This window comes from Manis javanica, chromosome 8, assembly GCF_040802235.1.
Source record: "Manis javanica isolate MJ-LG chromosome 8, MJ_LKY, whole genome shotgun sequence".
NCBI lineage: Eukaryota > Metazoa > Chordata > Mammalia > Pholidota > Manidae > Manis > Manis javanica.
The window spans coordinates 61,337,571-61,356,413 of NC_133163.1; the positions used below are offsets into that span (position 1 = coordinate 61,337,571).

Sequence of the window (18,843 nt, forward strand, 5' to 3'; positions counted from 1 at the left end):
ATTACATTTTTCAAAAATATTTTTGACCTTATCCTTTGTGTGAAAATATGATTGTTCTTACTGGATAAGTCCTGTTATATGTAAGTAAGTCTACAATGTAAGTTTCTTGAAGATTCATTTTGATTACATGTATTTTTATATTTTAAACCTTAGTGTGCTTTTTAAATAGAAGAAATACTTGAAGTCTTTAAATATTTTAGTTGAAGTGCTGAATAATTATAATACTATTTGTATAGTATCTGAAGCATTCATTAGTTTTTAGCTCAATTAGTATGTACCTTATAGCCTTGCTGGAAAGAAATCTTACACTGGCATGGAAAGAAGCAGTTCCTTAGACTTGATGTTTCAGTCTTGCTTTAATTGTCTCACCAGTATTTTAACATTTTAAATATCTTTAAGGCTGAATGCTGTTATCAGCAGAATCTCCTTAACTCTCTTCTCAGCAGTTTGAATAGGCACAGTAGCAAAGTCAGACACACTCTTCTAACCCTAGATGATTTCTAGGAGGAACAACTAGTGTTAGGAAAATGCTTGAATTGTCAGTGTTTCTATACAAAGTAAATAAGCCCGTAGGAGACCTTTTGAATACTTTGTTGTTCTATAGTTATGAGATTAAAAACTTAGCAAATTTTCTCCCCTTCCTACCGGCCCTTCCTGTGCTTTCCTTGCAGGGACAGGCCTTAGATCCTTTTGCTAGTGATGTGCGATCCTGATGGAACAAAAATTCCTCTTGATGTTTATTCATTCAAATGTTCATCAGACTCTCTACAAACTAGTGATGTGGAGGAGGAGAACTGAAAAGGGCCCTGTCTTGTTTTCAATACTCTGTAGCATCAATTCTTGGCAGGCTCTAGTGGGCCCTTGGCAGTGCTGCTCTCCCAGACCTCTGCTTCATTATGGTGTGTAAAGAGCCACCTCTCTTAGCCAGGCTTGTCAGGATATAGCCCAAGGGAAAAGACGCCAGAGAGTCTAGGACACTTGGTCTTAAAGGACCTCTCCTTGATTGACTGGTCAGGGTACATGTATTAGCCAATTAGACTAGATGATATGCTGGGGTCTGGCCATCCCGCATTTGGAGCAGGATATTATTCTGGGTAGAAATGTCATTATTTCAATCTCTTTGAAGCCAGAACAATTGTTATCTTCAGCTGAAGTGCCTATTGTGTCTAGTTATGTACCCCAGAGAACTCACATGACATGAGTTTACCGGACTACCATAGAAACTGAATTTGAATACAAAGGGAAAGCAACAATATTCTTTTTGAAATATTTTTTATGAGAAAAAAAATATGGAGACCAACAATACCCCTCCAATAAAATGACGTTCTGTTTAAATTGTCCTACCCTTTCACAGCTACTTCCTTCCATATGCTGCTAATTAGAATGAAACTCTATGCTACATTGATAATGTGAAATTAAATAGATTGTTTACTCACTCTTAAAAATAGCATATTTTATTAGAACAGCCTCAGAGGGCCATTAAAGAAAATAATTCAAGTATTGCACAGCAACAAATAATAGTGTCTAGTAAAATTAGATTTTTAACCTTCGAAGTTTCTAATATACTTGGTCTGTTTAGAAAACAAATGCATTTAATTGTTTCCATCTCTTAAGTATGTCTAGTAAGTTCAGTTTTTAGTTGTTATACAAATAAATTGGTCCTAGTTACATTGCTTTCTTTCAAACATCATTTCAAATTAGGGCTTAATGTGGTTTGAACATTTTGCCAGAATAGTCATCCTACTTTTGTCTGAGGGCGGTTGATTACATCTATCTTTTCCAGCTTACAAATGCCAATATATTTAGAAGAATGCAAACTCAACCCTGAGACCATTTGTCATCACACATTGATTATAACTGTGTGTTCTATTGTGGTACGTAGGAGGAAAAGCAAACAATTAAAAGTCTGAAGAAAAATGGAATGTCAGGACATGCTAAACATTTTATTACATCATGATTTTATCCTATTTTTCTCTACTTAATTACATGGATTATTAAAATACATATAAATCCCCTTTCATGTTGGATTCAAAAATAGTTTTCATGTATCTCATAGTGAATATGCAAGCAGATATAAAATACACTGAATGGAGGAAAGAAGTTTAGCACTATTATAGTATAAGTTTTAAAAATTACATATGGTATTCTCTAAATAGAGAAAAGACTATAAGGAAATAAGGCAATCTCAAAATAAAATATAATTGGTTTGTGCCTACATATATACTTTGTACCATTGTCTGTATTTCCCTAGTTTGTGTGCACAATCTTTGTAATCCACCCTGTCACTCAGTAGTTTATTATCATGAGGAATGGAATTAAAGAGTAAAGAGCCTAGAACTGTTTAATCAGTTCCACTCCAAATCCATCCCTCTAAAAAAAAAAAAATGGCAAGGTAGAGATATCTGTGTGATAGGTAAAAACAGTGTACTTTAAAGTTCCATGTAATAGGAAACTAGTGAACTGCCATAGCTAACATGAGTATGGTGAATGATTTCAGTCTCCTGCTGAAATTTCTTTTGGCCTGTTGAAATCTGACCTTCCTGAAGTGTCTGTGGAATCCCTGAGAATCACTTTAGGAAGCTTCTTAGTGTGACTTGACACTCTTAAGGACTCAGCTAGCGTTGACTCCCTGGGGATTTAGGTTTCATAACATGGAGGCAGAGATACATGTTGGGTATTGTCTCTTTTGCATTTATCGCTGTATTTTTGTTTCCATTTTTAATCATTAATCAGGTAGAAGGAACTTACATTAGTGAGTATAGTCCAAGCTGCTGTAACAAAGAGATCAAAAGAAGAAAAAAGGCATAAAGGAGTTATTGTTCCATAGGTCAAGGAATATAGGTTACTTCTAGTTTTCTCTAATTTCTCCAAAATATGATCCCCATCTGCGTAGTAAAAACTGGATTACCAACACTATATCCTCATCCTAGCCTGTGTTGGTGTTGGGGTGGTCTAAAGTAAGGCAGGAAAGCAACTTCCTTAATAAAAATATGACCCGAAATTGCTTACATCACTTCCTTTCACATCCTGTTGGCTGGAACTTAGTCAGTGGCCACACCTAGCTGTAAAGGACTCTAGGTTGTGTGGCTAGGGATAGGCAATTTTGTGTCCAGCTAAAAGTAAGTGGTAATGGTGAGGTGTTCTATTACTGAAAGGAAGGAAGAGGAGAATGGATATTGGAGACAATTAGTGGCCTCTGCCAAACCTGTCAATTGCAATCTTCTTTCATTCAAATTTCTGATTTTCCTTATTTCCTATCCCCTCTTCTCTTCTTTTTCCCTCTTCATTCTTTCTTTTCTTTGCTTATTGCTTTGTATCCCTTATTTTACATGAGAGTAATCACAGTGCTAATATTCAGCCTAAATTGCTAGTGTTCACCAGTGGCCTGTGCCCTACAGAGGAGCCTGTGGTGTTTCTTTGGGCATGCAAACTATAGGTTAACTTTTTTTATTCTGTGGAATATATGATCTGTCTTGAATGCAAACAGGAATTTGCTATCGGCAAGTTCAGCTTAGTATTGTCTCAGAATTCCTTGTAATAACAGACTTAATTTTGTTTTAGTTTGGATTTCATCTTTGAATAAGATTATAATTCGTTGTTTCTCTAAGGGATGTTTGACATAGAATTACTGTGTACAAGAGAAATGTGCAGGAGGCAACCTAAATCTTAAACATAAGTTGGCTTTGCTTTGCAGAGAGTGCACAGGTACAGATTAGAAATATGGCATCCATTACGATAAAATTATATTAAGTCACTGTATTATTTGACAGCTTTTGATTTTCAAACCAAAAGTAACTGATAGCAGGAGAAAAAGTGTTCTCTGAAACAAGGGCCCAGTAGCCAGAATCTAGAACCACAGAGAGATGGCCATCAATTCCTTCCATCTTAATCTTTCTCTTAAACTTTTCCAGAACTTCAGACAGCTATTAGTCTCTAAAAACTAACATCTGCTTTATTTATTCTCTTGGTTATCCACATGGGGTTACAGAAGGGACCTTAGAGATTCTAATGCTTAGTGGTTTGCAGTCTGAACTGGGGGGAGTCGACAGGAAGCTAATTGGTAAACTTGGGTTTCCTGCAGTGTTTTCAACCAGAACAGGTTCATTCTTAACATTTTTTTAACAGGTTGGGTTCATTAGTATTTTGTTGAAGAAAAGGGTTATTATTCCAACAAAAGTTTAGAAACCTTCCTTTGAATCCAACTTCCTTAATTTATAGTTGAAAACATTGAGGCTTAGGGAGAAATAATTTTTCAAAATTTCAAAGGAAAGCCAGGTCCAGAAACCAGGAAGGCAATACTTCTGGGCTGGACATTGCCCCACTGCACTGTGCATCACTGGCTCCAAAGCATGCTTATGTCAGATATTTGTTGTTCAAAAAATTAGTAGTTTTCTCTTTTGGAATTATATAGTGAGGCTTGGCATAAAATACGAAGCCAAGTTCTTCCAATAGTTTTTGTCTCTTAAAAACCAAGGAACATATATGGTAAGTGTTAGTTCAAACAGGCTATAATTGTGAATATTGTATTATCAATTATTGATAAACAGTTGTTCGGGAGTGAAATGTTTTCATTTCCATGGATTTAACTGACAATGATTGAGTACAGTGTGGTGGGGTTTCTTATATAGCTGAATTCCTTGTATAACTGAATCATGGTGCTGGGCATGTTGCATGGGTGAAGTTGACCCAGACTCAACACAGGGGTGGCCTGAAGAGAAATGGGTTAGGAGTGACCCCATCACTCTCTTTCCTGCTCTCTTCAATCCAAGCAAAGCTGTCCTTGTATCTTTATCATAACTTGTCTGTAAATGCTGTGTTTTTGGTTCTGCGAAATAAATAATGAAGATTCCTTCATGCTTAGAAGAGCCTGTGTTTGCCATGTTTCAAGTGGAAGTGCTTAATACTCCAGAATGGAATGGTATTCACCTGTTCTCTGTAAGCATATCAGGTAATTTTGGTAAATGTGAAAGTTGCCTTCCTCCTGCTATTTAGTATTGTATTTTGTATTTAATAATGAAGCAAGTCCTCAAGGGACTAGTTTTCTGGCTAATGCCTTTGTAAACCAATATAACCTCTTAACATAAAACATAAGTAATGTAAGTTCAGAGGAAATGAGCTCTTGGATTCCCTAGAGCATGGTTAGAAACTGCAGTAGTGTTCACAAACTATTGTTTTACAGCAATTATATAATTTTTTTTCACAAGTATAAAAGTGTTCTTTGTGGAAAGCACAGGTCAACTTAAAGTCAAAAGCTCTGGTTCTTGGAATACTATGATGTTATAAAGAATATTCATAAAATATTTTAATAATATTGTAGTAGTTAACTTTCATTATATACATTTTAGCTGTTTCAGTTTTAGGCATGCATTGCTAATAATTTTCACATCTCTGTGAGAAATCTAGCTGGCAAGATATTATTCATTAAATTTTTGTTTGCATTTTCTTTCTTAAAACCTCAGATTATTTATATAGAACAAAAAGTCAACTATATGGCCATTTTGCAACATGAATAGGGTGTGAAGGATTGAAGGGATAATCCCTACTATTATTTCCCATCCTAGAGATGACTCGGGGACCATGACACAACCACCTATAAACACCTAGTGACTGCTTGCTCTTGTGCGGTTACTTAGATGTAGAGCTAAGTTAGCACACAGACCTCCTGACAACACATCATTTACTGTCACAACCCCTCTTTGTGACAAGTAAAGATAAAAAGATTTTTCAAAAAGCCAAAATTACATTTATATTTTGACTTTATATTTCACATCCTAATGACTTAACAGGTCAAATTTCACTGGATCAAGAAATTAAGAGAATCCATAAATCTGACATGTTTTTATACACTAAAAGGTTTTTTCCCTCCTTCCCTCCCTTTCTCATTTTCTTCCTTCCTTCTTTCCTTTGTTTCCTGCCTTTGTTCTTTCTTTCTATTTGGCCAGAGATTATTGCTTACTTGAAATAGTTATGATTTTTCCCCCAAAGCAAGATAGAACCATCCACACTATCTTAACCTCTATCCTTGTCTCAGTCTGAAGCATTTATTCAACTCCCCCCATTCATGTGCTATATTGTGATCTGCAGAGCTGTGCATTTCTTGGGGAGCAAGTGATTGAACTTCTCAATTTTTAGAAGAGGATACTGTGACCCAAACTCTGCTTTTGCAAAGTGCAACAAAATATAAGAAAAAAAATAAACACAATGAACATATTTAGATTTCTTCCCCTATTTTCAATCAAAGAGATGAGTATATTTAAGGAGTAAAGGAAGTGATGGACTGTGATGTAATGGCCAGTATGTCAGAAGTTAGAGTTTGTGGGAGGAAATGGATGAAAAGCAGGGAATGAAATGGGAAACTGAGGAAAGATACAAAAAAATAAAAGGGATATAATACCTTTATCCATTTCAGATGCTCTTCTGTTTTTGTGAATTCCCATATTGAAAAGCCAGAATGCTTTGGGATTCACACACACCCAGGTACACTCCATGATAGAGCTCAAACCTTTTAATTCACAATATAGGTGATTTTCTTGAATTTTAACTCATATATAGCAGGAAGGTCTCAGTATACTTTTTCTTCTGTAATATGAATCTATGGCTTTTCTCTCTGAGAAATTACTTAGCAGTTCTAGCCTTTTAAACTGCATTTTAAATAACAAAACCGTTTATTCTTTCTATTCTCATTTTTCTTGCTTACATGGAAGTAATGAGTCAACCATAAAGTGGATATTATATAATGAAATTACCAAAGCTTCCTTTTCACATTTCTTGACATAGTTTCTAGTTCAGTTATAATGGTTAAGAGTAACTTAATGATTTGTTTGTACTCCATCCTGACACTAAGGTTTCTATCACATATTTGTTTCGTAAGGATAAAGATGATATTATATATTCATGGGCAATGAGTCCATTAACAAATATAAAATATCCACCTTCGAGCACTACTCATGATGAGAGTTCAGCAGTTATAGGAACTCTCTATACAGCTTCTGACATTTATACCATTTCAAAATATCTTTCTTTTATGTTCTTCTGCATAATGCCACAGTAATATCATCCTGTAAGACAGAAAGAAGCAAACATTAGCATTCCCGTTTACAGATGAGGAAATCGTGGATAACAAGGCTTAAGAATCTCACTGATGGTAGTAGAATAAGGCCTTTCTGAGGTTGGCCCTATAATTTATTGCCCACACTTGGACACTGTTGACAGTGACAAAGGGTGGTATTAATAATTACACTGGTACATTAAGTCCCAGTGAAAGTGAGGACTGTCCCAGGAAAACAGACTTTTTGTCACTTTTACTATGATCCACAACTGATTCTCACATATTTCCATCTGTCTGTGGAGCTGAGACTTCCACTGTCTTCTTGCTAAGTGTATGCAAATACCAGTAGTAGTTAAAGGTGAGCAAATAGCTGGGTTTGAATCCTGGAAACTTCACTTCCTAGCTGTGAGCTTTCGGGCACCCCTCAAGCACCACAGTCTCTCTCTGCTTCAGTTTCTTTCTCAGGAAAATGGGGTGATGATAATACTTATAGGGATGTTACATGGATTGAATGAGTAAAATTCTTGGATTAGTATCTAGCACTTAGTAGGTACTATATGTACTTGGTAAATAAAAATATGAATACTTTTTTTTTTTAAAGAACAAGAAGCTATTTAGCTAAGACCATTCTTTTTATTTCCAGCGTACAGTTTCTGAATCAGTTCTTGGAATGCTGTCTACCTTTTGGTATACTTTAAATATATGTGCCTGAAATTAATATCTGTGTTCTATTGAGTAATGATCTTATCATTGTTTCAGCGTGTAGCACTATTAACATATACATGGTGACAGCGTTAGCAAGCTAATTCTCATCTTGAAGCATTTTGGACTTGTGATGAAATGAGACTTCATAATCTACCATTTTTTGGACTGATAGGATTCTATTCTATTCTAAAAGCCTCTTTTATCTGTCTTTATGAAAAGTACTCTGTGTTACTCTTGAGATCACTTGGTTTCTTCATTTTAATAACTTAGGATATCTGTTCTTTTTTTTCTTTTTTGAATGAGTGGCCTTCATTTATCCCCACATTGATTCTCTTCTTTTTTTCTTAAAATAAAAATAAAAATAAAATAAAACACAGTCTAAAATGGGCAACCCGCAGAAAGACATTTTCCCTGAAGTTTGCACTGCAGTGATTTGGCCCTGAAAAAAAGACCCCCAGGACCCCTGTGTTTCTGTTTTGCTCTCGGGACCAGACACCTCAGCCCTTTAGGTTCACATCTCTTCAGCCAGGCCACCTCTGACTAAAAAGCCACTGCTGATCTGATGTTCGGAATACTGACACATTCACTATCTGCTTTATTTGGTGTGTGAGTGATGCCAAATCTTTCCTGTGCTTCAGGGCTTGGCTTTATTCTCCATTACCTGGCTAAAGTGGTGGCATCCAGTTTTCAATTTTTATTTGATCCCCTTTCTATTTCCTGCCTTAAACTACCACCCGTCTGAGTATTTCTCCAGCCTTCACAGTGATGACAGTGTCACTGCCAGGGGAGGTAAAGGAGCAGGAAATCCTAGGAACTGGGCAAAGTCCCAAGAAAAAGCCACACCTGTTACATTTTTTTTTTACACTTTTTAAACAAAGTAAATTTTCCAGTCCTAACTGCTGAAATTCATGCATAAAGTTATATTGCTTTTCAGTAATTTAATATTTAAACATTACTTTTAAAATTTGTCAGTTTTTATGTCTGTATCTCATCTGATACATTATAACACCTGTGAAACATATTCTAATTATCCTCATTTTACAGATGAGGAAACTGAAATGTGAAGCAATTCACATAAGGTATTTAACAGTCAAAAAAAGTTAAAGCTTGTACTAATAATGATAAAGAAGAAAATAAAAATCACCCATAGTTCATTTCATTACCCAAATATAAAACTGCTAACATTTTAGTGCATTATCTTTCTTTTGTTTTTTCTATATAGATACAGGTGTGTGTATAAACATATTTAAGTTTGTAATTTAACATAATTAAATGCATTTCTATACTGCTTTTTAAAATTATCATTATATTGTAATGTCACTTAAGAATTTTTGCAAACCATCATTTAAAATCCATCACATAACTGAAGTTTATTAGATCATTCTTCTGTTTTTGAATATCTACTTTTTTCAAATTTTTAACAATTAAAAATCTCATTATGATGAAATGCCTTTGCATGTGGTTTCCATTGACCTAGTTATTACGTTTTAATAGATATACAAGGTTTTTGCACCATTGGGTGATACCCTCCCTCACTGACATCTCTGTGATAAATGATTTTCCTTAGTAACATTGGCCAAGGTTTGAGATACAGTCTGCAGTCATAAAAAGGTAACAGTCTGAAATGGAAAGGCAGTGAGTTTATGAACTCGGCCTTATCAACATTTGTGTGTTCACACAGGGTCAAGACAAGCAGACTTAGAAGAATAAGAAAGGAGAAAAATGAAAATAAAAATGTAAAGTTTAAATAATAGAAGCTTTAGAGGTGGAAAAGAAGAGGTACATCTGTGTTAGGAGAAGTTACAGAAGTGACAGAGTGTTTGGTGAATTAATAATTGTGCTTTGTATTCAATTTTCACATGCATTTGGTCTAGGCATTTTTAGATAGGATTAATACATTACCTTGCAATACATGATTAAAAAGCCTTTCACAAGATAGTGTATTTGTGAAATAATCATATTAGATAATTTTATTTAATTTCTTAGTCTATAATGGCTAATTAAGTTGGCTGGCGTATGAGCTGGGTGATACACAGAATGGTAATAATGGTTAATATATTTGAACTCTACATTTCAGGCACTATTCTAAATTTACATGTAACATCCACAATATAAGTCATGTTCTACAAGTACCCAGTCATATAGGCAGTTTATTTTCCTCATTCTATTCATGTGGAACCTGAGTTTCAGCGAATTGCCTAGATAAAGTCACCTGGCCTGACTCTGGAGTCCATTCACTTGACAACTGTGAGGCACTGTTTCCAGCATATAAGCCATATGCTACTCAGCAAAGGGAACAAACGGACACTGTTGATAGGGAGTGGAGAAGTAGGCTCCCATCCTGAGTGGTGTTGGGTGTAGGTGGTGATCTGCTTGTTTTAACTTGCCCTATCTCCAATGCCTAGAATGAATAAAGAATCAATGAATGGCATTTCCATCTCAATCTTAAGTAAGATATATCCAACCAAATAGACATCTATTAAGCATCTGCTCTGGGTTGGGCTCTGGGAAGACAAAGATGAATAAGACATAACCCTGAACTCAAGGAGCTCAGTCTAAAAACAGACATGAAAAAGATGATTATATTACAATGTAGCATGACAAAGAAGTATGTATGTATAAGACAGCAATGAAGAGCAAAGCCTTCCTTTGAAGGTGACAGTTGGACTGGGATGAAGAGAGATTACCAGGAACCCGGGCGAGGGTCTGCTAGCAAAGGGCCTGCTGTGAAAGTTGGAGCACCACTGTTGTTTATTTTTAATTGATTGGGGAAGGCAGTGCCATAGTTGGAGTTATTCATTCCTAGGTGCTTGTCATTGTGTGGTTTTAGGCAATTTACTTATTTTCTCAGGGCTTTGGGTTATGAATCTGGAAAAGTAGGGAAAAAAATTATATTCATCTCACTGTGAAGGTGAAAGAGGATACATACAAGTTCCTAGTACAGAGCCTGTCATCACTGATCCCCAGCAGATAGTAATCAAATAGTAACCATTAGTACCCTGATTATATAACAAAAAGAATGTAAAAAAAAAAGTCTTAAAACAAAACCTTTGTTACCTAAGGGAAAGCTGGAGGGAAAGAAGCCTGGCAGGGTTTACCAAATAAATGAGGAATAATAAGGATAAAGAACTATCCTTCTGGAGTTCAAATTCCATTTATGACTGCTCAATTGAGACTCCCAAGAATAAAAGGCCTTAAAAAGGCTCAGGAGGATTCTTGGGACAACAAATGACTGTTACAACGGAATATGTTGATGTGTTAAGTGTAAATTACTCAGAAGCATATGGATTGAATTTTCTTTCAGCAGTGCATGGATTTAAACAGTAAGGGGAAAGAGATGTGAGAACAGGGCCTTACTGGGTTAGGAACTCTGATGTTTGCCCCAGCATGGTTTCATGTAGACTAACAGAGAAAAGACTGAGAAATGCTCATCGGGGAAGCAGGAAAGGATATCAGTTTCTACCCCAACTTTGGTGAGGTCCGAATTATTACAAATCAATGTGGCCTCCACTCCAAAGCTTTAAAGAACATTTTAAGTCCTGTTAGGAGTTTAGGTAATAGTCATCAGCCCAGAAAATGGTAGATCATTATTTCTTCATGTGAATGATGAAATTCAGAACTCTTCCTGTTAAAGCAAGACCTGGAAAGCCAAATTTCTTTTGTAGCAAAAATGGACTTGAAAAGAAACATGGTTGTGCTCCCATTTTAAAGACAAGAGACTTGAGGCTCAGGAAGGTGAAATGGCCTGCCTACCATTCCTTTCCCAGTGGGTTCATGACAGAGCTGGAACAGGAAACCTTGTTGTCTAAGGACTTTTACCCTCAAGGGAATCGTTTGCCTTGGTCAAGCCACACCCTGAGTAAAGTGAGCACAAATAGAATTGCAGCCAAGGTCTGTCTGACTCCAAAGGCCACACACTCTTCTGTGCCTCCTCACTGCTGATTTAAAATCATTTAAGCATTCTCTTTACACAGGCATCATATGTTCATATCAAACTATGATAGGATAAAAGGATTTTAAATGAAAGCTTATAGAGTTCCCCTCCTGGATAACAACAATCCTTTTCACTTCTGCCTCCAAAAATCTCTATTTCCACTCCCTAGAGCTAAATACGGTGAACATTTTTTTTTTTTTGGTATTTATTTCCAGAAATTGCGTATATGTGTGTGTGTATGTGTATCTTTTAAAAAAGTTTTTGTTTGTAAGAAAGCTCAAACTTACAAAAAAAAAAGTTGCAAGAATTATAGAAAGAACTTTTCCCCCCCAGACACACTGCTGGAAACATTTTACCCTGTTTGCTTTATCATTTGTTCTCTATAGCTGCCTATCTGTTTATCCATCTATCCATCCATCCATTGGTATTATTTTTGTCTGAACTAATTGAGAGTTAACCATAAACACTGCAGCTCTTTAATTTCTGTCTTAGTCCATTTTGGCTGTTTTAACAGAATATCATAGAATGGATAGTTTATAAACAAATTAATTTCTCATAATTCTGGAAGCTGGGAAGTCCAAGATCAAGGTGGCAGTAGATGCATTGTCTGGAGGGCGACTGCTTCTTGGTTCATCCACTCTGCCCTAACATAGTGGAGGGGATGAGAGAATTTTCTGTGATGTCTTGTATAAGGACAGTAATCCCATTCATGAGAGGCCCTGCCTCTATATACCATCACATTGGGCCTTAGGATTTAACATATGAATTTTGGGGGGGGGACATAATCAGACTATAGCAACCCCTAAGTATTTCAGAGTATATTTCCTATGATAAGGACACATTCATAAGCACAAACTTCAGTACATTTGTCATTAATACAATACTTTTATAAGATTGATCCAACAATATACTTTACAGTTTTTTTCCTGCTTTAGGAACAGGTCTTATTTAGGATTGTGTATTGCACTTAGTTGTCATATCACAGTAGGCCCTGATAATCTGAAACATTCTTCAATTATTCTTTATTATTATAACATCAACATTTTTCAGTTCAATAAGATGTTTCCAATTTTGGGTTTTTCTGAGCTTTCTTCATCATTAGCTACTGGCTATGCATTCTTGGGTGGAATATTACATAAGCAATGTGTTCTTCCAGGATATCACAACCAGAGGTACACATGTTGATAATGCGCCTCATTTGTGTTGCTGATTTTCAACACCAGTGTTCTTTCAGCTGTCTTTTTTATTCCTGTCTTCTCTTCAAAATGTTTTTACTGAATAACATAGTTATTGCAATTCAGTAATATTCATTGAGTACATATGTGCCAAGCACTATCCTCATCCCCAGTGATAACAGTCATCAAAACAGACAAAATTCTAGTTCTCATAAACTTTATGTTCTATCTTGGACATATATTTTGTATTCCCATATATCGAGCTACTTCATTTTAAAAAACTGGATACTAGTATTTTACTTTGTTGTATTTGTGTATCATAGTTCATTCAGTGAGTCACTGCAATGACACTTAGCTTGTTTCTACATTTTATTTGTTATTATCAACAGTGCTACAATAAACACCCTGCTATGTAGTGTATTCATCTAGATGCACGTGTGTGTAAGTCTGTGTATGTGTAGATGTTTGTGAATGACTCTGTATTTGTGTGTATGCATGAATGTGTAAGTATGTGTGTGTATGTGTACAAAGTTGGTTATCTGTAGGATAATTCTCTAAAAGAGGGTCAAACAAATTTTTTCATTCTGACAGATGCTACCATTTCTCTCTAATTATTGCCCTCAGTACAGTGTATTTTGTTCTCAGCACAGTGCTTGTATCTTCCATCATCACCAAACTGGGCACTGTTGTTTCAGAGGTTGTTATCTTTTCCGTACTAATAGGCATCATCTTAGCAGGAGGGTAATGAAGAGTTGAATTTTTTCCAAGTCTGGTGTGTAAAGTGCCTGTTTGTGTTTGATTGCTTTAGGGCTACTAGTCTTGTCCTTCAAGAGACCTGCCTTTGGTGAACAAAGAGCTGGCTACTTATATCTTCAGAAAACTTGCTTAATTCTTTTTTTTCTTTCAACTTTATTTAGATATAATGGACAAATAAACATTGAATGTATTTAAGAAGTACAGTACAGTGTTTTAATATAGTATTTATTATGAAAAGGTTAGCACAATCAAGCTAATTAACATATCTATCACTTCACTGAGTTACCATTTCCTTATATGTGAAAACAATTAAGACCTCAGCAAATTTCAAGTATATAGTACAATGCTGTTAACTATAGTCACTATTTTGTATATTTGGTCTCCAGAATTTGCTGTGCTACATATCTGAAGCTTTCTATCCTTTGATCAACATTTGCCTATTTCCCCCAACCCACACCCACCAGTGACCACCATGCTACTAAGAGTCTGGCACTTTTAGATTCCACACATAAGTGAAAACATGCAGTATTTGTCTTTCTGTATGTGCCTATGTCACTTAGAATAGTGTCCCCCAGGTACATCCATGTTGTTACACGTGAAAAGATTTCCTCTTTTCTAAGGCTGAATAATATTCCATTTTATTTATATGTACACCTCATTTTCTTTTTCCCTTCATCCTTTGAGGGACACTTAGGTTGTTTCCATATCTTGGCTATTGTAAATAATGCTTCAGTGAACATGGGAGTGTAGCTGTCTCTTCGATATGTTTCCTTTGGGTATATATCCTGAAGTGGGATGATGCTGCATAATATAGCAGATACATTTTTAAGTTTTTGAAGAACCATCATACTGTTTTCCATAGTGGCTGCACTATTTTACATTCTGACCAACAATGCACAAGGGTTCCCTTTTCTCCACATCCTCACCAACACTTGTTATCTTTTGTATATAGACACACACACACACACACACACACACACACACACACACACACACACACACTCTCACAATAGTAATATAATAACAGATGTGAGATGAGATCTCATTGGTTTTGATTTGCATTTCCTTGATAATTAGTGATGTTGAACAACTTTTCATACACCTGTATATCTTCTTTTGAGAAATGTCTGTTCAGGTCCTTTGCACATTTTTTAATTAGATTGTTTATTTTCTTGCTATTGAATTATTTTAGTTCCTTATGTATTTTGAATATTAACCCCTTACCTGATGGTTTGCGAATATTTTCTCCCATTCTGTACTTTTGTCTCTCCACTCTGCTGATTGTATCCTTTGCTGTTCAGAAGCATTTTAGTTTGATGCAGTGCCATTTGTCTTTTTTCCTTTTGTTGCCTGTGCTTTTGGATTCATATCCAAGAAGTCATTGCCCAAGCCAATGTCAGGGTTTTCCTATGTTTTCTTCTAGTATAGCTATAGTTGTGAGTTTCATGTTCAAGTTTTAATCTCTTTTAAATTGATTTTTGTATATGGTATGAGACAAAGGTCCAATTTTAATCTTTATGCAGATATCCAGTTTTCTGAATACCATTTATTGAGGAGACTGTCCTTTCCCCCTTTGTGTGTTCTTGGCACCTTAATCAAAGACCAGGTGACTGTAAATGTGTAGATGTATTTCTAGGCTCTCTATTTTGTTTCACTGGTATACATATCTGTTTTTATGGCAGTTCTACACTTTTGATTACTGTGGCTTTGTAGTGTATTTTGGAATGAGCACTGTGATTCCTCCAGCATTGTTCTTCTTGCTCAAGATTACTTTGGCTACTCTGCGTCTTTTGTGGAACCATATGAATTTTAGGATTTTTTTTCTATTTCTGTAAAAAATGCCATTGGAATTTTCATATAGATTGCTTTGGGTAGTATGGACATTTTAATGTCTAATTGTCAATTAAAGTCTGCTATGGAAGGAAATCTTTAAAATCTAAATTCCAGACTTGACCACAATGCTATGATATAAGAATGTTTTCTAGGGCTTAGCAACATTCTTGTAGTAAGTTAATGAAATCATATAACCATAGATAATTAACTGAAAAAAATGTAATTTAGGCACATCTCTTTTATGCTGTTGCTATATGCTATGAAGAATGGGCTGTAGTGGAGTCTCCAAAATTGCTCATTCAAATATTTCTGAAACATAATAGATTGAAAGAGAAAATATTTGTTCATGGCAGATGACCTTAGAATTACTTAAAATGTTTAGCTAGATGGTCTGATCTCTCTTTAAGGTTAATACTGAGGTTTTTTTCTGTGGAGGATGGTTGAGTAGAATTTTACCACCTTGGGAAAAAATTTCAGAATAAATGGTTTATTTTTTGAAGGGACCATTAATTTTTCCATTTACTCCTTATCCCTTCATCCTCCTCCTGGCTTTTTTCCCTGTAAACCTCCCCCCTCCATTCATCCTCCAAAAGGATGTGTGGATATTTTGAAAAGGAAGCCTCTTTCTTATACGCAATGAATTTTGCCCACAAAGCAGTTGGCAACTTGTGGGAGTAATTAGTCACTTGTCAGTTGTTCTGAGGTTAGTCAATTGCAGTTACAATCTATTATACACAGTTTTGCATCCACAAATAACCATGTCTGTTAAAACCACCCATTGAGAAAGAAGAGGCTGGGCAGAAATTTAAAAAGTTGTCATATTGCTTTATATTTATGAATGAAGCTTAGGTAACATTCAGCTCTATTAATTTTATCCCAAACTAGAGAAACAGGAGTTAAGGATACTGAAGAAAAAGTATTCCAAAGTTATCTTACTTTGAGGGGTTGGCAGGAGACAAGATCATGTTATCTTTGTAATTTTATGTGATAAAGTAAAAAAGATTCTTGGTCAGTTATAGTAAGATCTTAGTAGTGGTCCATGGCACAGATACATATAATGTAAAATGAATCACTTTATATTTAAGGTAATCATAACAAGTACTTTGTTCTCATGGGTGAGCTGCAATGCGATAGCAACTACCTTGTTTAACCATTCTCTGATTAACATCCATGGAAAGTGTTCTCCATTCTATTAATTAAATTCAACATATTTATCAATGGCTGCCATTATCAGCCATGATGCCAGGAAATATATGTAAAAAGATGAGCAAAAAATAGTTCAGGTGATTAACATTTCAGAGAGAGTATGGAGCAAAAGGGTAAAAACTAGCATCTAAATATATCAAAATTCCCTTGGGTACAAGAAAAAAACAATTTCACCCACATCACCTTAAACAATGAAGAGTTATTTATTAGTGTTTACTAATTATTGAATTGAAAAATCTAAAAACAGCATGGGATATATGTGAGACTTTTTCCAGTAGCTCAGTAGTGTCACCAATGACCCAGATTCTTCACATGGCTCTGCTCTGCTTTCTGTAGTGCCTGATTTGTCTGAAGGCTGGTTCCCACCATGACTCTCACAGAGAGAGACCATTTTCCCCAGATGTGCTCAGCAAATATCTGCTGTGTGTCATTAGCCCAGACTGAGTGAGTACCCATCCCTAAAGGAACCACTGTGGCTACCGGGATGGCTTACACTAATTGGCTTGAAGGCCAAGAGCCTGCTGCTAGAGACAACTCAACTTAAGGGCATGAGTAGGAAATCTGAGACCTAACTCTGTAGGTGAGGGGGCGATGATGCTAGCAACAGCTATCCACTTCAGCAAATAACAGTAATTTAAGTGCTCCAAGTAGGTGGAGACGCGTCCAGAGTACTGTGTGGAGTGGGCCTGGTGTGGGTGGGTGCAATTACTATAGTAGTTATAGTTGCCATCGATGTTCATGTTCCTAGGATGCCAAAGAACAAACACATTTGAAGGGCTTTGTAGTTTACCATGTTATTAGGAAGTATGTGGCCCCTACATTATCAGTTAGCTTTGCTTGATTTTCATCCTATGACCCTTGCTTACTGAGAGAAAAAAACTTGGAGGCTTTCAGTGGGAAATCTGTGGGGAGAAAATATGTATAAATGTATCAACAGTTGATCCTCATTATTCACAGATTTAAGAATTTGTGAATTTGCCTACTTGCTAAAATTATTTGTAACCTCAAAATCAATATTTGTGGTTCTTTCACGGCCATTCACAGATATGTGCAAAGGGGTGAAAAATTTGAGTCATCCCAAGTGCTCAGGTTAGATGAGGTCAAACAGGACAACACTCTGCCTTCCTGTTTCAACTCTCATACTGTAAACAAGTGTCCTTTTCAAGGTCTGTTTAGTGCCGCATTTTTTACGTTTTCTTGCTTTTTTGTTGATGATTTCACGGTTTAAAATGGCCTCCAAGCATAGTGAAGTGCTATCCAGTGTTTCCAAACTCAAGAAGGCTGGGCTGTGCGTTAGGAGAAAATACACATTAGATGAGCTTTGTTGGGGTATGAGTTATAATGCTGTTGGTTGTGAATTCAATATTAATAAGACAACAATGTATATTAAATAAGATGTCTTTAAAGAGAAACACACATAAAATAAGGTTATGTATGGATTAGTTGATGAAAAGTTGTGACCAAAACTTAACCCAGTATTTCTCTGGGAGCAATGAATTCCATATTCAGTAATTCAATGTTCACAGTGATTTTCTAGAACATAACTATGACAAATAGATTCGAGTATATATATATGTGACAGCATGTAAAAAAATGAAGAAAATATCTTGGTTCAATATCCAGGCAGGGATTTAACCACAGAGCTCTAGTATATAAAAGGGTCAACAATTTTTTTTATTCCTGTTAGTTAAAAGGAAAGAGTTCCCAGTTTTTAAGTAGATTGAAGAGAGATACCCAGAGTATCTGCAGATTACAGTTCTCTCCATCTGAACCCTTCCAACTACATCCTGTCTACCTTCTCTGAGATGGTAGGCCACGATTTATTGGCTTCAACTGAATATAGCTTTAGCCTCCTAGGATGTAGTGAAAATAACACATGAGGAAATCCACTGTCATGTCAAAGACCACTTTTGTTACCTTCCTCTCCTGATAGTCTGCAAACCAGATGCAGCAAAACTTTGAGCTGCAACAGAAGATTAGAAGAATTGAGACTCATAACTAAATCGCACTGGGTAGTGTGAGGAGGTGTCTTCTGCCACTAGGGCTCTGCTGGCATCATTCCATTTGACTTTTGTTTCCCTCAAGCTTGTGGCTGTGTTGCCAGCAGCAAGTGTGCTGACTGAAAACTGTCACAACAGCGATCATTGCAGTCCGGGAGTTGAGTTTGACTGGAACATATGTCTTCA

General features: G+C 36.0%; 1 protein-coding gene across 3 annotated transcripts in view; it reads left to right on the forward strand.

Annotated features, from left to right (window-relative positions):
• SLC25A21 (solute carrier family 25 member 21) overlaps positions 1-18,843 on the forward strand; it is a 459,850-nt gene that overhangs the window by 40,140 nt on the left and 400,867 nt on the right. The window lies entirely within an intron of this gene.